At 38.6% G+C, this 6,000-nt stretch overlaps 1 long non-coding RNA gene across 1 annotated transcript in view; it reads left to right on the plus strand.

The window, feature by feature from the left end:
- Positions 1–4,533, plus strand: part of LOC138709894 (uncharacterized) — a 92,462-nt gene extending 87,929 nt beyond the window's left edge. The window contains exon 5 of the long non-coding RNA XR_011334999.1: positions 3,546–4,533. This is a non-coding gene — a long non-coding RNA (uncharacterized lncRNA). The remainder of the gene's footprint in view (positions 1–3,545) is intronic.
- The last annotated feature ends 1,467 nt before the right edge of the window (positions 4,534–6,000 follow it).

Below are 6,000 nucleotides of genomic sequence, written 5' to 3' on the forward strand. Positions count from 1 at the left end.
CGGTGGTTACTAAGGAAGATGCGGGGGTGCTACAGTTAAAAGGGCGGGCCTCTGAGCCGCTTCGTTTTCCTTGTGTAGAAAAAATTCTGTTTTGGAAGGTCAAAATGACCATTTTTTGAAATTTTGCCGGCCTCTCCCGTCCAAACGCGAGGGGATAGAGAGTTGTCCTTTATACTGAAAATAGAGTTTTCCGAGCTGTATTCAACGCACACATCGTCTTTGTTCTAGCTATACGTACCGCGTAGTAATGGCGGCTAGAATGTCGGCGGAAAAGTGGTTTAATCCCTTCCCCATTTTTTTCTCGAAAATCAGAAAGTTTTCGCGATTGCCATTTTTATGCTATCGTGTAAGAAGTAAGTCAAGGGGGAATACAGGGCCGCATGCCGTTCCTCGGTATGGCCATTATTTCCGGAATTAGAGAATCAAATATTTTAGGTACCCAAAAATTGGGGCTAGAAAAAAGTGCGACGGATTTGCTGGATTTTTGCGGTGTTTACTAAGGAAGATGCGGGGGTGCTACAGTTAAAAGGGCGGGCCTCTGAGCCGCTTCGTTTTCCTTGTGTAGAAAAAATTCTGTTTTGGAAGGTCAAAATGACCATTTTTTGAAATTTTGCCGACCTCTCCCGTGCAAACGCGCGGGGATAGAGAGTTGTCCTTTATACTGAGAATAGAGGTTTCCGAGCTGTATTCAACGCACACATCGGCTTTGTTCTAACTATAAGTACCGCGGAGTTATGGCGGCTAGAATGTCGGCGGAATAGTGGTTTACCTTCCTCTCTTTTTCTCGAAAATCAGAAAGTGTTCGCGATTGCCGTTTTGATGAAATCGTGTAAGAAGTAAGTCAAGGGGGAATACAGGGCCGCATGCCGTTCCTCGGTATGGCCATTATTTCCGGAATTAGAGACTCATATATTTTAGGTACCCAAATATTGGGGCTAGAAAAGAGTGTGACGGATTTGCTGGATTTTTGCGGTGTTTACTAAGGAAGATGCGGGGTTGCTACAGTTAAAAGGGCTGGCCTCTGAGCCGCTTCGTTTTCCTTGTGTAGAAAAAAGTCTGTTTAGGAAGGTCAAAATGAGCATTTTTTTTAATTTGCCGGCCTCTCCCGTCCAAACGCGCGGGAATAGAGAGTTGTCCTTTATACTGAAAATAGAGGTTTCCGAGCTGTATTCAACGCACTCATCGGCTTTGTTCTAACTATACGTACTGCGGAGTTATGGCGGCTAGAATGTCGGCGGAATAGTGGTTTAAACCCTTCCCCTTTTTTTCTCGAAAATCAGAAAGTGTTCGCGATTGTCATTTTGATGCTATCGTGTAAGAAGTAAGTCAAGGGGGAATACAGGGCCGCATGCCGTTCCTCGGTATAGTCATTATATCCGGAATTAGAGACTCAAATATTTTAGGTACCCAAAAATTGGGGCTAGAAAAAAGTGCGACGGATTTGCTGGATTTTTGCGGTGATTACTAAGGAAGATGCGGGGGTGCTACAGTTAAAAGGGCGGGCCTCTGATCCGCTTCGTTTTCCTTGTGTAGAAAAAAGTCTGTTTTGGAAGGTCAAAATGACCATTTTTTGAAATTTTGCCGGCCTCTCCCGTCCAAACGCGCGGGGATAGAGAGTTGTTCTTTATACTGAAAATAGATTTTTCCGAGCTGTATTCAACGCACTCATCGGCTTTGTTCTAACTGTACGTACTGCTTATTACCGGAAATAATGACCATTTCGAGTTGAGTTATATTTTTTTAATCCCAGATTACTTACTTAGGAGACGGTATAATGAAAATGTGAATCTTGAACGCAAACATATTATCGAGACAAAATACCAAGGCTTAAACTTCTATTCCTCCTACATTCTCGCCGCCATATCTCCGTGGTATGTGTATTGAGAAGAAAGCTAATAAATGCAGCGGATATTTCTCCACTGACTCTATCTGTAGTATTAAATTCAACTCTCAGTCCCCGTGCATATGGACGGTAGGAGCCGTGATATTTAAAAAAAATGGTTATTTTGGCTGTTCAAAACAGAATTTTCTCTACACAAGTGGGAGGAAGTGGCTCAATGACTCGCCCTTTTTACTGTAGCATCCCCATATGGTCATTAATTTTCACGCATAAAATCGAGTATATCCGTTCCTCTTTTTTTGTAGTCTCGTGCTCTTCAGCTTTGAATTTTTTATCCTTTGCGGTGAGAAAATTCCTCTTCACACTGATTATTGTTTACCAATAGGTACACTTCGACTTTAGAAATGTCAGATTTGTTCAAAATTGTGGCAATTAGTTTTGTTTAGTCTCATCTGGATGCTCCTTTGTTGTAGTTTTTAAAATATATATAATTTTTACTCATTATCTAATAATTCGTTTCATAATTATTTGGACATTTATTGTAGTAATAAACGCTTTATACTTTGTACACATTACACCATCTGCAGTGTCGTTTTCTCGTATTTCACATTTTCTGACATTTATTATTCTTGCAACGGACAAAATATAGATTTCAAATTGTTCAAAAGACTTCATTGAGGTACGAAGTCATTGTTCAAAATTGTGGCTATGTTGCGAACTGAAATTATTATTTTGGATTGAATTCCATGATTATATTTGATATATTCTAATGTGGGATATGTTTTGAATGTTTGGTTTTCCGTTATGAATATTCTTCCTTTGGCGTTCTTAATTTGCTTTGTCTTGTTTATTTATTTCATGATAGTGTGAATTTTATTAGTAACAGCAATGTAATTTATTCGTCACAACAATAATTCCTTTCTACAATTCACCTTAAACGCTCTCGTCAACAATTGGATCTTCACTCAACACAGTATTCGTTATAGCACTCCACCGACGACAATGACAATTTACTTGGACTATTACGCACAGCAATGAACTGTTAATCTTAACTAATATTTACAAAGCACTATTTACAAATCAGAACTACCCGTTCTCAGTTCACAGTTCTTCTATCTCAGTCACTCGAGTTCACAGTATCTCGAACCACAGACCTTCAGAGACAGTTCACTGTACTCGAACTCGGGTCCCTCCAACTGCGGTCCACTGCACTCGAACTCAGGTCCCTCCAACTGCGGTCCACTGCACTCGAACTCAGGCCTTCGGCTGCTGACGCAGTTGCGGACGCACACTTGAGACGAACTCCGGTACACAAGACTGGCTTCCTTGCTCTGGCTTTCTCACTGACTGAATAACTGAAAACTCTGAAACTGCTGTCGTTCCTTCGCGACCGTAATTTATAATTACAGCGACGTAGCCTCGAAGGTTCCACCCGTCTCTAGAGATGGCATTCCAGAGAAATCCAGGGCCCTCTCCTCTCTACCAGCACCAGATGCGCGCGCAAACTCGTCGCGTGACGTAATACACCCTCTCTCTTCTCTCCACCGCGCGACGTCACTCAATGTTCCGTGGAGCCTGTGCGATCTGCTTTCTTGCGGGACGCTGGTCGTGAGTTCGAATCTCACGTCGCTGTCACAATATCTTTGTTGCATTGTTGATTTGAAACATGTAGGTATTAGATCTATAACATTGCTTATGTTTGCAGGCTGATTCCTCGGGTAGATGGCAGTATGTCGCTGGATTACCTGATAGTGATGTTTCGTTCATGTCGCAGACTGGTGTCGTATTTGCAGCACTGTCCTCGTGACATGATACAGCTGGACACATAGAGAGCTGGAATGTGAGGAGAAGGCAAGGTTGAAAGAGTGAGTGGTTTAGTTAAATAGTACAAGTTTATTTCATTAAATGTATTAAACACCTTAATTGCACTACAGATACGTATGTGTGTGTGTGTGTAATATGTATAAAGGAATAGAGAACAAATAATTCTTAACATTAAACGACATACTGTAAACTGCTTAAAAACTAATTTCATTGTCAATGATTTTCAGTATCCAACATGTAACAAGTGATAAGGGGAGGCAAAGGTGAATATTTCAAAATTTATCCGATTTGTTTGAAATTGATCATGGATACTAAGTATGTTATTAGTAATGCACATACCAAGTTTCAACTTTCTAAGTACAATAGTTCTGTAAATATTAATAATTTTATAAAACTTTATATCGTTTGATATAAAATCCTCCGTGCACCATATTGTAAGAAATTTTCAATATTTCTTTTTATTTATATGTTCAGAAAAGGTATATAAATATTGATAAGTATTAGTTTATATAATATAATAGTATATATAATAGTATAGAATAGTATATAATAGTATAGAATAATATAGTAATACAGTTATCTTGATTTTAATTTCATACTTTAAAGGGACAAAAACAAAAAATTACATCGGAATATGAAAATATAGTGTATAAAGTTAAAAATGGGAAGAACCAATTTTCTTCACTTTTGTTCAAAATTTCACCTCTGCCTCCCCTTAATAGGAAGCTCACAGTATAAAATGTCGACGTCATTAGGCCTAGTATTTCGTAAAGAGAAGCTGTTGAAGAAATAGATGATGGAGATGCAATGTGTAATGAATAACCTTCAGTATAGTGACTATAACATTACGGGAGTGCTGTTATAAGTTTATTAAGCAATGTAGAAACAGGATGTATTTATTAATTCTATTTTAACAAAGGAATGTTTGTATAATGTTGATGATAATATTTAAATATACATTTGAATATAAATGTTTGACTATGCCCGTATACTTTGTATTTTGTGACAATAAAGTAATGTCAGTATGAACAAAATGACATGAAGGAGGAATGCTTCCTGTGGACTCTTAGCTTGGAAGCGATCAGCACTTTGTACTTAACTAGTGAGCTAACATAACATGCATTTACGTCATTGAGTTCATACCTTACATTGCAATTGAGGCTAACTACACATGTGTATGACTAGATTTCAGTCTGGTGTGAACAGGGCGCACAGCTGAATAGGACTTAACACGTCCAGCGCCTGAGTGGTCCCTGGGGTCTGCTATCTTTAAATTTTTTGTGCGTGAAGGCAGTCCATATGGCTGTCAGCATCCCACTTTATTTCGCGAGCTCTACAGATCACCTGACGGCTGTGGTACCTATAGAATATGGATCGGACCGCTGTGGCCCTTTTCTATCGTTGGGGTTTGGATGGGGTTTATTATAGAATCATAAATCTAAACATAATAAGATGCATATCACTATGAATACAACATTTTATTTTGATCATTATTTTGTAATGAACTTACAGTAACATTGATACTAACGAATGAACATTGCACCGAACTCTCTTGCTTTAAAATATTCGAAATTCAGTTTTAAGTTACAGAAAAATTACATTATCGAACCTTGTTTGAAACAGAGTAATTTACATTAGATTTTGTTTGACAAATAATATAACAAAATGCAGCACTGAAATCTGTTTGAAAAATATTTATTCTCAATTCACTCTAGTCACACCCAAGTCACTTTTAACTCGCTCTCAAGTTAATCCTAAACACTTGCAAGTCACTCCCAAATCACTCTTAAGTCACTTTCCATTCACTGTCGAGTCGATCTTGTCACACCTAAGTCTCTCCCGATTCACTCTTAAGTCACTCCCAATCACTCTGGGTTCCCTCTTAAGTCACTCAAAAGTCATTCTCGATTTGCACACGAGTCACTCTAGATATACTCCATAGTCAATCTCGATTCATTCCGAAGTTCCCTTGAAAAAAATCCTTTACACTTCTGTTATAAGATCTCAAATGTCGTATGGCTGCGAAATCTGGAGCAATGCAAAATTCCAAATTATCAGACGTCTGTAACGTATCCCTAACTATCACTGGTGCAGACTATAGAACCACCAATAAACAACTACAAGACATGCTTGAAATAGAATCATTCTACGACATTATACAGAAATTTACAGAAAACTTTAATAAGGACTTGCTGTACCACCCCAATCCTCTGATAAGAGCCCTGGCAACAAGAGTATAAAGTAACAACTACCGTCAAGATCGGTCACCTCAATTAAAAATAAAATATTCCTGCTTGTTAACGATCTCTGTTAAAGTAAAAGCCTTTTAAGGCTGA

This window comes from Periplaneta americana, chromosome 1 (genome assembly GCF_040183065.1).
Source record: "Periplaneta americana isolate PAMFEO1 chromosome 1, P.americana_PAMFEO1_priV1, whole genome shotgun sequence".
NCBI lineage: Eukaryota > Metazoa > Arthropoda > Insecta > Blattodea > Blattidae > Periplaneta > Periplaneta americana.